Below are 15,780 nucleotides of genomic sequence, written 5' to 3' on the forward strand. Positions count from 1 at the left end.
GCGTCCAAGTGGGTTTTGAAGATCTCCAGAGAAGGAGACTCCACAACATCTCTGGGCAGCCTGTTTCAGTGCTCTGTCACCCTCACTGTTAAAATTTTTTTCCTTAAGTTCATGTGGAACTTTTGGTGCTTCAGTTTGTGGCCATTACCTCTAGTTCTGTCGATGGCCACCACTGAAAAGAGGCCAGCACCATCCTCTGCACTCCCTCCCTTGAGGTACCTATATACACTGATTAGATCCCCTCTCAGCCTTCTCTTCTCCAGGCTGAACAGGCCCAGCTCCCTCAGCCTCTCCTCATAGGACAGATGTTCCAGGCCTCTGATCATCCTTGTAGCCCTGCGCTGGACTCTCTCCAGCAGTTCCACATCCCTCTTGTACTGTGGGGCCCAGAACTGGACACAATACTCCAGATGCGGCCTCGCCAGGGCTGAGTAGAGGGGCAGGATCACCTCCCTCAACCTGCTGGAGACGCTCTTCTTAATGCACCCCAGGATCCCATTGGCCTTCTTTGCCACCAGGGCACACTGCTGCCTCATGGTCAACTTGTCGCCCACCATGACACCCAGGTCCCTCTCTGCAGAGCTGCTCTCCAGAAGGTCAGTCCCCAACCTGTACTGGTGTCTGGAGGTTATTCCTCCCCAGCTGCAGAACCTTGCACTTGACCTTGTTGAATTGCATGAGGTTTTTCACCGCCCAGTTGTCCAGTCTGTCCAGGTCCCTCTGGATGGCAGCGCAGCCCTCTGGGGTATCGGCTACTCCTCCCAGTTTGGTATCATCAGCAAACTTGCTGAGGGAGCACTCTGTGCCTTCATCCAGGTCATTGATGAATAAATTGAACAGGACTGGACCAAGGACTGACCCCTGGGGGACACTGCTAGCTACAGGCCTCCAACTGGACTCGGCACCGCTGATCACCACCCTCTGAGGTCTGCCATCCAGCCCATTCCTAATCCACCTCACTGTCCACTCGTCTATCCCATACTTCCGGAGCTTGCCCAGGAGGATGTTGTGAGGGACGGTGTCAAAAGCCTTGGTGAAGTCGAGATAGATGACATCCACCGCTCGCCCCTCATCTATCCAGCTGGTCATTCCATCATAGAAGGCTATCAGATTAGTCAAGCAAGATTTCCCCTTGGTGAATCCATGCTGACTACTCTTGAGCACCTTCTTGTCCTCCATGTGCTTGGAGACAACAGCCAGTATGAGCCGTTCCATCACTTTTCCGGGGACGGAGGTGAGGCTCACTGGCCTGTAGTTGCCTGGGTCCTCCTTCTTGCCTTTTTTGAAGACTGGCGTGACATTGGCCTTCTTCCAGTCCTCCGGCACCTCCCCCATTCTACAGGATCTTTCAAAGATGATGGAGAGCGGCTTAGCTATCACATCCGCCAGCTCACGCAGCACTCTGGGGTGCATCCCATCAGGGCCCATGGATTTGTGGGTATCGAGGTTCCTTAGGTGCTCTCTGACCCAATCTTCCTCTACCCAGGGTGAGTCTTCCTCTCTCCAGGCTTCTTCTCTTGTCCCTAGGGCCTGGGGCTCTAAAGGGCTGCCCTTGTTAAACACCGAAGCAAAGAAGGCATTCAGCAACTCTGCTTTTTCTGTGTAACCAGGGTGCCCATCCCATTCACCAGCGGACCCACGTTTTCCCTGATCTTCCTTTTGCTGTTAATGTATTTGAAGAAGTTTTTCTTGTTATTTTTAACGTCCCTTGCCAGATTGCGTTCCAAACATGCCTTTGCTTTCCTTGTCGCATCTCTGCATTCCCTGACTACGTTCCTGTATTTCTCCCAGGGGGCCTGTCCTTTTTTCCACATTCTATATACCGTCGCCTTCTGCTTGAGCATTGCCACAAGCTCCCTGCTCATCCACGCAGGTCTCCTGCCCCCTCTGCCTGACTTCTTACACACAGGGATGCACTGTTGCTGGGCATGGAGGAAGTGCTGCTTGAAAACTGACCAGCTCTCTTGGGCCCCCCTTCCTTCTAGGGCTCTAGCCCATGGGATTCTTCTGAGGAGGTCTCTGAAGAGGCTAAAGTTGGCCCTCCTGAAGTCCATGGTTGCAAGGCTACTTACAGCCCTGCCACCTCCTCGTGGGATCCTGAACTCCACCAATTCATGGTCACTGCAGCCAAGGCTACCCGCCACCTTCACATCTCCTACAAGTCCCTCTCTATTTGTTAGCACGAGGTCCAGTAGGCCACCTCTCCTTGTTGGCTCCTCCACAACCTGGGTCAAAAAGTTATTGTCGATGCTCTGCAGGAACCTCCAGGACTGTTTGTGCCTGGCTGTGTTGTCCTTCCAGTTGATGTCAGGGTAGCTGAAGTCCCCCATGAGAACCAGGGCCTGTGACTGAGAGGCAACATCCAGCTGACTATAGAAGGCCTCATCAACCTCCTCGTCCTGGTCAGGTGGCCTGTAGCAGACACCCACCACAGTGTCTCCCACATTAGCCTGCCCTCTAATCCTTACCCACAGGCTCTCAACTCGCTCATCATCTACTCCCAGGTTGAGCTCCATGCATTCCAGTTGCTCTCTCACATAAAGAGCAACTCCACCACCTCGCCTTCCCAGCCTGTCCTTCCTAAGGAGCACATAGCCTTCCATGGCAGCGCTCCAGTCGTGTGAGCTATCCCACCATGTCTCTGTGATTCCAATGAGATCATGACCCTGGGACCGCACACAGATCTCCAGTTCATCCTGCTTATTCCTCATGCTTCGCACAGTGGTGTACAGGCATTTCAGGGAAGTACCCGAGCCTGCAGGTTTCCCAGGAGGGATGAAAGAGGACCCTCTGTGATCATTTCCTATCCTCACTTCCCCACTAGCATACTCCCGTTGGAAGCCATCTGACCTAGGCTGCGCGGTACTGTTCGCCATGTCTGTGTGCCACTCCCCTTCCCCCTTCTTGCCTAGTTTAAAGTCCTCCTAACCAGGTTGGCCAGCCTTTTGACCAAGAGACATGTGCCCCTCTTGCTGAGATGGATCCCATCATTCCCCACTAGCTGGTGGTCATCAGAGTCCCATGGTCATAGAAGTCAAAACCCTGTTGTCAAGCCCAGCGGCGCAGCCAGTTGTTAATCTGCCATATCCACCTTCTCCTCCTTGAATCTATTCCCCTCGTTGACAGGATAGAGGAGAACACTACCTGGGCTCCCATACCTTTGACGGCCATCCCTAGGGCTCTGAAATCTCGCTTGATATCCCTCATTTTCCCCATGGCATCATTTGTGCCCACATAAAACAGTACCAGAGGGTAATAGTCAGACTCCTGGACAAGTCTTGGGAGCCTTTCTGTAACATCCTTTATTCAGGCCCCTGGCAAGCAGCAGACCTTTCTGGATGAGGGGTCCGGTCTACGTATCGGTGCCTCCGTGCCCTGTAGCATGGAGGCACCCACGACGATCACCCACCGCTTCTTCCGGGTGCTCCTTTTCTCCTTAGGGGGAGCAGCCTTGCAGCGTGGACCAGACTGCCTCTCTGTATACAGCTCCCTAGATGAGCCTTGGTTCAAGGCCTCCTCTATCTGATCCCCAAGTTCCAGGGCCTCGTACCTGTTGGATGTGGTCACAGGTGGAGGTGAGGTGGGCTGTGGAAGGGTTCTCCTGCCACCTTGAGTAGGGACCCATTTCCATTGTTGATCGTCCCTCAACACTGTTAATTCTGTCCCCTCTGCCCTATGGCAAGAGGGTACTGGATTTACAGACTGAATTGGGGGGTTCTCAGGGTGGCTTTCCTGGGAAGACTGCAGAATGGAGCTCCACCAGTCTATTTCTCTTTCACATTCCCTGATGGCCCTCAGCCTTTCTACCTCCTCCTTTAGCTCCGCCACCAGGCTGAGCAGGTCGTCCACCTGCTCACACCTAAGACAGGCTGTGTTTTCGCCACTCCCTGGTAACATGGAGAGGCTCAGGCATTCCCCACAGCCAGAAACCTGGACCGCTGCATGTTTCTGTGGTGGTTCAGTCTGTTTTCCTGGTGGAAGCTCTCTGCCGAGTGGAGACCATGGCTTTACCTGATCCCCCGCTGCTGGAAGAGTCTGTGGAGAGTATCACTAACTCAAATACTCCACATCATTAACCATTAATCATAGCTAAATGAGATTGTTCTCGCCAATCAGATAAAAGACACACTTCATAAAAGGTTCTGCAGCTTTTTTTGGAAATACTCCCGTCTTTGGAGTATGCACTATGCCACCTGCTTATGCATAAATGAAACACTGCTCCCTGCGGGACAAGTCTAGGATGTATGCTTATTTTGATAAAGTGGTACTTTAATCTTCAGGCAGACACTAAGCAATTACCTCGTGCCACTGAAGTCACATTCAAGAGTAGAATAACACATGATATGTTTTCTCTGCTTTGACTTATTTCCACAAACTAACTGTTTTTAAATGTATATGTGTATTCAGTGCCCTGCTATTACAGAGCTTTTAACAGATTAATAAATGAAGGAAATTAAAGGCCTTTGAGCTATCCTTTTGCACATGTGTAAAGAAAAGCGGTGGCAGTACCTGGTGCTCAAATGAAGACCATCCAGCAGCTCTGGATTAAGTGTTCTGACTGTGCATATGCATAACAGATACAGTTTTGTTGCAAAATATATTTTATAAAACAGCTACTGTAGAGGAAGCAACAATTTTGTCTCCTTTGAGTGGGTGTTTATGTATTTGCTGTTGGTGCCTATCGAGGGATAGGAAGAGATGCTTACCATCTAGCTAAATTAAGGTTGAAATGCTGCTTAATTAAATAAGATTACATTCAAATGTTTGCCTGGGGGGTACCCAACTGGTTTGTTGTCTGCATACTAGTAACTAGTGCTAGGTTCTCTCTCTACATCCCATCCTATTGTATCCTCAGCTGAGTCGTAAGTAACATTATTTTGCATTACTCCATAGAAAATAAATATCTATTATATATATGTTTGGGGGGAAATAGGTTGTTTCAGTTTTTTGTTTGTTTGTTTTTAAGGCATCTCTACAATTCTGTTTAGGGAGTGGATAGCATGTTGCCTCCACCAGATTGATTGGTGGTGGTTTTGGAATACTGAGCCTTTCCTGAATAAGAAATCTCTTTTTGGCCTGACAGTCAGTATGGTTGTCAGGGAGCTCATAATAAATGAGAAAAGCACTTTTATCTCTTTCCATAAATTCTTCTGTTGTAGGAAGAGCAGAAGTCCCTATTACTGTGTATACTGCAGCTCCATCAAGGTGCAAATGAACACATAGACCGAACTCGCTTAGTAGGAATTATGGTTCTTCCTCCAAATATAGCTCACTCATCATAAATCTACTTGTAGAACTGGTGGTTGACTTCTTACATCTGGAAGCAATAAATAAGTGGCCTATAGTCGCCAAGTGTCAAAACTGAAGATGTGACGTGGCGAGTGACATCTTACAAAACTGAGCAAAGACCCTACTGTAGTCTGTCCAATTTTTTACACTGCTTCCTGAACCACACCAAAAATAGCAATGAGTGAGCTGCAGTGATGTGATGCTCTTTGTGCCATCTGTCTAGAAAGCTATGACTGTAACATCACATCTTCAGCAGTTCTGTCACTGCAAACTCGCCTACGTGATAGAGTTGAAATGGATACTTAGCTGAAGTGATTATTATATTCCTGCATCTTCAGAAGATAAAACTTAGTCTTCTAGCTGATGAAACAGCTAAACAGAGCCTAGGAGATTTCATGTAAATGCAGGAGTGCCGCCTTCTTTAAAAACATGCACTCCTTGAGTCCTTGAGTCTCTTCTGTAACCTGCATATTCTCAGTATGTTCAGGTGAAGGAAATATAAAACAATCTCCTTCCTTCATTTAATGTTCCTTTATATTCTAAGTATCGTCAGTCACAGAGCCCATGGGACTTCAGTCTGCTTCCCACAGGAAATTTTGCTGTATTTCCACTCTATTAGAGTAGACCTCTACATGACTAATACTTCCAGTCAAATGACTTCTTACCTGGACTTGAGTGCTTGCTCTGAGATTCAATAATGTATTTGGAATTCAGACACATTACTCATTGCATACTTTCCCAAAGTCAATTAAAAATATTAGAGTCAACAATTATTTGGTATCTTAAAAGACTAAGGAATGTAGATCTTTGCATGGATCTGGAATCATTTGAGCAACGAGTAGGTGTTCCACAACTGACTACAAAAATATCTGCTGTGATAGTCCTGAGTATGAAGGCATGCACTTACTTACTCATCAAACCTCGAAAATCCTATATAAAAGTTCCTGTCACTCTATAACTAACCCCAAACATTCAATATGAAAACAAAAACTAATATCCTACAGTAATTGGGAAATATAATTGAAGATGTCACCAATGTCCTAACCATGGCCTTAGCAATAGTTGGGCATTTATTAAGAGAAAATGCCTAGAGAATCTTAGGAAATAATCACTGCCTGATGCCACACAGAAAGGCAGAAAACAAAAAGGACCCTGACACCACACTGACTCTGGGGAGAGGAATCTATCTGAATCCAAACCTGACAATCAATGAGTTTCTTCATAAACAAATGAACGGAGCCAGAAGAGGTTTTTCAATATCAAAAAATAATTGTGGATTCTGCCCAGTATCTTACTCCTTTCTGTGACCATTGTCTGATGCTTCAAAAGAAAGTAACCCAGCCTACTCCGATTCCCCCAAAGCCAAATTATGCACTGAGGGAAAATGTAAATGTCCCTGGCCCCTGCGGGTAAACAGCTGGCAGGATTAAAGTATTTAAAATACAGTGCAAAAAGCACATATGGAAATCCAATCTTCTTTCAAGTTTCTGCTACAGACACAAGAATTTAACAAATATACAAATCCCAAGTTTTAATTTTCAACATGATCCCTTCTATCCTGCCATTTAATCCCACTTACAAACTTTGCTAGCAGGAAAAAGTCAATTCCTTGCAGCCCTTGTTGTGTTTTGAAAGCAAGTCCAGAATGGCTCATTTGTGAAATACAGATTATTTTTCTATCCAATTTTCAAACTGATTGGACGATAGGCTGTATGCTTACACTTTATACTTTTTCAACCAGCACTCCCTTTCTGGTAGTTGCCTTCCAAATTAAAAAACCTATTCAGATTCCTTTTCAACCTTTAAGCACTAAACTAAACCAAACTCTTAAATCTTCATGCCACAGGTTTGTCACTTCCCACATCATTCTAGTAGCCATTGCTGTAAATGTTAAATTATTGTTTTGGTAACATAATAAGAAGAAATGCATATATTCCAAACAAAGCTTTGCATATTGCTCACCTTCAGAGCAGTAATAATCTCACTGCAGACTATAGTCGTCTTCAATATTATTGAGACTAATTAGTCTATTAGACAGCCACAAGACCAGCACTGCCAAGTTGTGCAGACCCAGTTTTAGCCCCTGGCATTTTCTTTCTTACGGCAAGTCTTCCCTATGGCTTTGTCTTCAGGCAATGTTAGACAATTGCATCTGTAAAACATATTTTGTTTGTGGGCTGTACATAAAGGATGAGTCACTTCCTATGATTTCAGCATGAAGACAAAAACAGAAGGCTTACTGGAAGGTATCTATTCTGCCAGCTTCCTTTGATCCATAAATCTGGTCCAATGCAAAGCCAAGAAATTTACTCGGAACAGGGATAGGAATCGACATCCAAGAAAGTGGGTTTCTTGTCATGAGAGATGATGGTGCTTTGTAGAGGGAGGAACTGTGCTTCTGCCTGAAAGGGCAGTATTTTAGAGTGCGAGTGTGAAAAAAGGACTGTATTTTAGAGTGTAATCATGAAGCATCACAGCCAAAGAATTTTCACAGAAGCAGAAATTTTTAAAAGTTAGCAGTGACTTACAAATCTCATTTGGGGGTTGTAAAGAGCCTGGAATATTGAATGGATGAACTGATGATTTTCAGATAAGCATTGGAAAAACAACATTTTCTGTTGTGTTTTATTTGTTTTCACAGAAGCAAATTCTAAATCATCAACAAACAAGTTGTAATCAAACATAAAATTGATTAGGACACTAGCTTTTAACTGCTTTGTGATGTAAAAAATTCTTCGGGTTTTAGCACATCTATTTCAATACATGAGAGTTTTCCGTGGACCTAGATCAAATTAAACACAAAGATAGGAAGCTAATTTTTCAAAAGAGAGGAATTTTGTTAAACTTTTAAGTCCTGAGGAAGGATCACTGTTCCCAGAAAGCTTCTCTTGTTTTGGTACTTAAAAAAAAAAAAATCTGTCATCGGTTAGTCTGAAAATGTTATCACCTCTGCAAACTTTGTCTTACTTATAAACATTAAAGTAAGGAGGAAAAAAGTCAGCTGAATGTAGTCAACGAATAACAAATGGGAGCTGTTTTCTTATCAGAATGACAGTGCCCATGGTGGTGATTGTACTACTAGTATTTACCTTCCATTTGCAACACAGCTTGCTAATTTGATGATTATTTGGTGACAAACAAGATAGATGAAGGAGAAAGGGAAGTTATTCATCAAGACTGCAGACTGCAATGTGGCACTGGCCGATGTCTATCAGGATTGCAACTGTTGAAACAAATGCTGATTTGCTAAGGCCAAATTGCTGAGGAAAGGCAATGTGTTAAAATATTCTTTTGATATTCTTGGAACTAAAAAGAATATCAAAGCTGAGTCTGTCGAATTGGATGAAATTTATATTAACAACTCAAATCATAAAATTGTTTTTCTAATGGATCAATATTCTAGCTTTCTCAACAATAATTTCTTCTAAAAGAAACAAAAAATGTAAGCAAAGTTGATTTCATCAATTTTCATCAGATTTTAAGCAAAGTTCATTTTTGTCCAGGTGCCACACTTAATATTAATTTTAAGTTGAAATTCCAAAGTTCTGTGAAAAAAAAAAACTATTCTTTGAATTTGCTAGTTCTCAAAAACTGAGAAAATGGGCATACTGAACAGGTTGGTGTGTAGCATGTAGCCATTTTATTTAGAAAAATTGCCTTACATCTTTCAGGGTCAAGTCCTTCTCATTGCAATGCAATGATGAGGTAACTTTGTACAAAGGGAGATGCCAGATGATTAACACATAATCTAGTTTGCAGAAGGGAAGGGCAGAGGCAATTGCGTGAATTGCTCAAGTGGACGCAAGAAGTTCCATTCTGTTCTGACATAAAAAGTAGGGATCAATCAGAGCATATTACCAACACTACTGTTTTTTTTTTTGATGTTTAATCAAAAATTATGTCATAAAATGAAGTGTTTGCTTGACTGAGTTGTAAGATAGTAGACTTTGATTATATTGACACTGGACACTGAAAAACAATGAAAAATAAATGCACAATGAAACATATATATACGCAAACCCAACTTACCTTTTCTGTCTGAAATGCAGAGGTTTTTTTTGTTGCAACAGTGTGATGGTCCAATGAAGAGGAAACTCTTCCTCTCCTTTTTAGGTCCTAGGCAGTTAAATACATTTCATGCCTTTATGCATTTCATAAAAGGTTAAAAAGATAGCATTGCTGGCACTGTGAGTCCATGATAAGCATGCCAGAAAGAACAGTTTAATACTGTAAAAATGACCACATCCTGGGAGTGTCTTCTCCACTGCAGGGAGCAAGGCAAGGCAAGGCCTGTCCTTTCAGCCCTGTTGGGAAAGCCAGTATAGATCTCCATACCCCTACACTCACAAGGCTCCAACAAAATTTTCTGTTGAGCCCCCTGCCACAGCACAGCATTGTTGCAATGAAGATCTTGTCAGTTTCTGGTGTTAAAAAAAATAATCAATTTACTATTAAAAAACTTCACAATTGCTTGTATTCTTTGGGCTGACTTTCTGAGAGTCACAATTAAAGCAGGAAGAAGGCCAATATTCAGGAGAAAATATGTAAATCTTTTTGTTGTAGCTTGGAGGGGGGTTGTTTGTCATGCTCCAGAAAAAAAAAAAAAAGTGTTTTATATATATATGACTCATGTCTACCATTTGAGCTAATAATATACTACTACATTACTATTGTACATTGTGTTTTTTTTTTTTAAATCTAAATTAATCACTGAAACTTTTGCTGTGTGTGTACGATATGAATTCTGTGTGGGTTTCTTGAATACATCACATCTCCCCACTATAGAGATGTGGGCACAGAGAATTCCATTTTTACTGAGAGTGTAATGTCAATATCGTCTTCTGCTAGAAAATGTCTAATGTGAAAAACTGAGTTTTTGTCATAGCTCCTGGTCTCTATAATGCAATACATAGCAGTTGCACTGAAACCCCAGAGGCTTTAGCTTTGAGTTCTCTCTCTCTCATTACTTTGCAAGAGCTCTCTTTTAAAAGCGGGAGGGGGGAAATGTAAGCATAAAGCAAAGAGGTCAATGATACCTACATGGAAACATCCATTTTCAAAACCAGTCTTCAGTTTCATCTCCCAACTTCAGACAGCTGACAGACTCTGCTGGTTTTCATATAGCTTCATCATCCACAGCTTCTGTTTAGATGACTGTTACAGTGGAATAACAGAAAATGTAACCTTCTCTCTAAGAAGGGGAAAAAAAAAAGATTCATTTAAAGCCTGCAAAATATATCATTTTTTAAAGGAATTACCAGAGATAAGTGGACTGGATCTAAGAATTCTAAACAGCCCCAAGAAATAGAACAATATATGTAAAATCCCATGTGTTTTCAAAACATGAGAATTAAAAGGATGTTAAGCTGAGTGTAAGGTTGGAGAGAATTAGAAGTCTGTTAGAAGCTCTACCTCACTTTCATGTCTCTTTTGTGTGCTTGTCTTCTGTGCCTTGAAACAATCGATGATTGTAAAGAAAATTAAGACTACTTGAATAGGTCATGAGGTTTGTGAAGATAAAACAAACACACACCCCCTCTCTAAAAGAAGCCTCACTGGGAGTCAAAGCTGTCTCATATGAAGTACTTAGAAATGCCAAATCTGTTTGCAAGTCAATTTAGATTTTTTCCAGCCAAATTATACTCCGTTGCCCCTTTGCCCAGAATTCAGTCGAGGCTACTAAGCAAGCAGAGATAAAAGAGCTCTGCTCTAGTTATTTATAATGATGCTTTATGCCACCCGGACAAAATGTATTCTAACTTTCATCAGTATTTCAGAATTATAGGGGAGCCTTTCAGAGAAATAATCTGAATAATTTTGTTACTTTCTAAGGCAGACTCGTGACTTACTTTTTCTATTTGCTGTTGAGGTTGAACATACTTTGTCAAGTGTCTTCAGTTTCCCTTACATGACATTATGTGTGTATGAACATCAAGAGTCAGACTTCCTTTGAGCTTTTCCACACGACAAGAAATGTTCTTGGAACACATTGATCTAAGAATCACTGCACAAACAAGACAGTCCTCTATATAAATAAACACTGCCACAGTTGCCTGCAAAAATTTACTTATGTTTTTTTGATAATGGTAACAGAAACATTGTTGAGTTTAATAAATAGCTAGATTAGATGTTGAACATAGCATCATTTTCACTACTTACATTTAAATGCGAGCCAATCTGGCCTAGGGAATGATTGCTGGTAATCATTGAGTATATCAGTCATTTTAACTTCATTTTAACATTTTAAATTCATGCTATCAGAAAAATACATTTATAGAACTGCTGATCCTATGGAGGGTGATGAGCAGAAGTTAGGGGGAAACACTAGAAGATAATAGAGAATAGAGCAATAAAGCTCTTTCCAGGCGATGTTATGTTTGTGGTTCTGGAAAAAAAAATAATGCAGGCTTCAAAAGACCATTTGCTTAAAGGCAACAACTTTTTCATAGATAGTAACTTCTGAATAAATAGATAGGGTTCCTTACTTCTGTTTCTCTGAACTATGCTGTAAATAGAAAGATTAAAGAATAAAGAATTGAAAGAGAAAGAAAGTAAAACAGAGGGAGGAGTATTATGAGTTTTTTCCTGACCCTTGGAATTTCTAGTTGTTTGTCATTATACAAGACTGAACCCTATCCAAGAAGATAAACTGGTGAAAATGGAACATATTACACTTGAGGAAAATGTGCTTTTTCAAAGACAGCAGCCACTTCTGAGAACTAGCACTTGTGGAAGATGATGTCAAAGCCTCAAACTGCCTCTTTTTTTTTCTTTTTTTTAAAGTGGTTGGAGAAAAACTTGGTTCCAAAATTAATCGTATATGGCTATGTATATAGGATTACCTGGAAGAACCAAAGAACCATCAACTTATTAAGTCAGAAAGGTCTTACAGCTAATTAGCGTGGCCTAGCAAACAAAATGTGCAAAACCCTGTGTTATCTTCTGTCTATTAAAAAAAAAGAGATGTTGGTAGAGAAATATAACTAAAAATAATAAAGAAAAATAATGAAAGGAAAGGCACTGGTGCTTAGAGCTCTTTGATTATGGTGAAAGATCTGAATGGAAATGTAAACAAGAGCAGGCTAGAGCACTTCTTAGAAATACAAAAATAGTTATCACTATAGAAAGGTGCATAGGCATAGGTATGATAACTATAGAAAGGTGCATGGCAAAAGGAGAGCACTGATTCCACAAGGGCTGGACAACTTAACAGCTGCCCTGACCTGGCACGTGGGAGTGGTCATGCAAATCAAGAGACCAACAGATATAGAAAGGTGGAAAAAAGAATCAGAAAGGTACCTAGGACATGGAATCAGAAAATGGAGGAGAAGGTGGGAAAACAAATTTTGATTTAGGAGGAGGAAATTAGTCACAGTTTGTTTTTCATTATGACACAGGGCAGGTAAATACTGAAAGGGGGAGTATGGTGTAGACCATGCATGGGAATTGAAACTGCAGAAAGAAAGATATTTAGGGAGACATTTTAAGGTCATTCATTTCTGTACATTGGCAGTAATCCATTGTGGAGAACAGACAGCTACTGTAGTTAGTAAAGATAAATGTTGCTGAATTATAGATGAACATAATGGGAAAAAAATCATGTCTAGCTGTTGTGTAAAATTAGGAGTGGGACATATTGGCTGTGCAGGCCTGCTGAATGCCAGGTACGTGGGTGCGCAGGGAGCGTTAGAAAAGAGCGTCCTGTTCAAGTAGTCTATTCAGCTCTCACACCAGCACTGTAATGTCATTATTTTTTCCTGCTCCAACCTCTGAGTACGAACCAGAGAATAGTAAACACTGTGTTGATGACTTGGCATGTCCATCTTCAATGGAAGGAACTGTATAGAGGAAAGACCTTCTACTATGACCTTTATTACGGTAATAACTCAGAGGCCCCCAAGATCACACCTGCTAATGAGCCTGGACCATGCTAATTCACCAGGTAGCAGAACTCCGACTGGTTAGTCAAGAGATTTAAGTTAGCTAGACCTTAAAGCCTTTAGCTCTTCTGGCAGACAACTTTCATTACCTAACATTCATTATTTTAATGGATATAGTTCACTTTTCAAGTGATTGCTCGGCAAGGCTTTCCCATGTAAGTGCTCTTCGACGTACAGATCTCTCCATGTCTCCTTTCCTTGGAGTGACAAGTCTCCCTTTGGCTGCTGCATTGAACAGCAGTGTCTGGCTCCTGCAGCTGGCACAGTAGCTAAAGGGCATTTTATTGTCTTCTCCCTTCACCCAGTGCAGTTCTGAACAAAGTCACAGTGATGATGTTGCTGCAACTGCTCCCATGCTATACAGCTTGCTTTCCAAGTATCCATTTTCTCTCCCTCTCTTCTCAGCTTTGGCTCTTTTTCTTCCACTATTCTCTACTCCACAGACAATTTATCCTGCATACAGGTTTGATAAGACACACCTGCTTTCCCAGCAAGTTGCTTCAGCTGTCACAACCATTAAACATGTTAATAGCCAATTTGCTGTAGATTGTGCTGTCTGCATACAAGATTAATCGGGTTTTCACAGACTGCCACTCAGGCGGTATTAGGAGAGTGACCAAGTACAATGGCAGCTGTAAATTCACCAGACTTACTCAGCCAGGGAGTGCTAAAGGACAGGAGTAGAATTAACTACACACAGGTAGCCACCAAAGGCAGCCTCCTACAAACAGGCTGCTCTTATAGCCTGAGAAACTATATGTGTGGTGGCACAATTTAACTAGTGGCACCTCTAGAAACTAAGCGACTGAAATCCTATCAATAAACAAATTCCCATTAAAATAATAAAAACAAACAATAAACATATCAAGCATATATCTTTCATCTACATTTGTCCAGAAGCATCATAGAGAGAGAATAACAGAAGGTTTGGGAGGTGGACACCTTACGTGTGAGTCACTGAGAACAGAGTTATCAAAGGGTCAAGGCACCTCAGTGCTGTTTTATATCCAGTCCTGTAGCTTCTCCAGACCTAACACTGTGACCTAACATTGAAGGACATTGAAGTCCATGGATGCATAATTTTTAAAAGAGCTGTTCTTCATTCTGTTTATGGATATGCCCAACCACGTGCAAATTTTAGTGATGCTAAATAATCACATGTTTATTCCCCATGAGGATTTCCAAAGTATCAGTTCAGTATTAGTTTCTCCTCCCTAAACCACAAGGCTAGATCTGATGGATGCTCTCCCAACACACCTACCAGGTTAGGATGCAAGAAAACCTTGCTGGAGATCGACCATTGCCACCTTTTCCTGGTACTCAGTCATCCTGGGGCTAGACAGTCACCTAAGAGTCCAGCGCAGGGCTACAAGGATGATCAGGGGCCTGGAACATCTGCCCTGTGAGGAGAGGCTGAGGGAGCTGGGCCTGTTCAGCCTGGAGAAGAGAAGGCTGAGAGGGGACCTGATCAGTGTCTACAAGTACCTCAAGGGAGGCAGTGAGGAGGATGGTGCTGGTCTCTTTTCACTGGTGGCCACCGACAGAACTAGAGGTAATGGCCACAAACTGAAGCACCAAAAGTTCCACAGGAACTTAAGGAAAAATTTCTTGACAGTGAGGGTGACAGAGCACTGGAACAGGCTGCCCAGAGAGGTTGTGGAGTCTCCTTCTCTGGAGATCTTCCAAACCCGCTTGGATGCAGTCCTGTGCCATGTGCTCTAGGTGACCCTGCGTGTGCAGGGGGGTTGGACTAGATGACCTCTAGAGGTCCCTTCCAACCTTAAGCATTCTATGATTCTATGATTCTAAGAGTGACCTGACAGCACTCAAAGTCTTGGGAGACTTGAGATCCTTCTACTTTGCACCTTCTGACCATTTCTACTAGGCTTGAAAATGGGGAATACCTGCATAGAAATCAGACTTACTTTCTTTGCTTCAGTTATCTCTCTGGTTTATGGTAGAAATTCATCCACTGTCCATATGCCTGCTATTGTCAGAAATGCAAGTGTTGCTTGTAGAGAGAGCAAAATATTAGACTTCTGAGTGAAAAGAACAGAGAAAAATAAACACCACAATCATGCTGCTGTGGGAAAAAGTGGGAAGGAGAGAGAAAGCTGTCACCTCTGGCTAGGGAAATTCCTTAGCTACAGCTATTGAAAGCTACAAGACTATCCAAGGGACTATCAGTATGTGATGTCTTACTCATATGACTTTCCTGAGATGCTTGCTGTCCTGCTCCAGCCATCCTTATGCTCTTCAGTTTAGTTTCTCAGAGCTGGATTTTGCCCCCACTGTAATGCCTGCCCTCTCAGACACACCTTTCCCAAGATCATCCTCAGGTTGCAATCCCTTGGAACTGCAGGAAAGAGGTCTTTTCCTTTCAGCCAGACCCATCCCCTCATATCAGAGGAGCACAATCACTTGGCTCCACTTCCAACATGTATTAGCACTTATCTCAGCCATGTGCGCATTGCAATCTGTGCCACTTTCCGGCCACTCACCCACCTTCTGCTTCTATGATCCAACTTCTGAAGACTGCTGTCAGCCTGAA

Source organism: Tinamus guttatus, unplaced genomic scaffold, assembly GCF_059628265.1.
Source record: "Tinamus guttatus ecotype Peru unplaced genomic scaffold, ASM5962826v1 Tinamus_guttatus_pri_ptg000077l, whole genome shotgun sequence".
NCBI lineage: Eukaryota > Metazoa > Chordata > Aves > Tinamiformes > Tinamidae > Tinamus > Tinamus guttatus.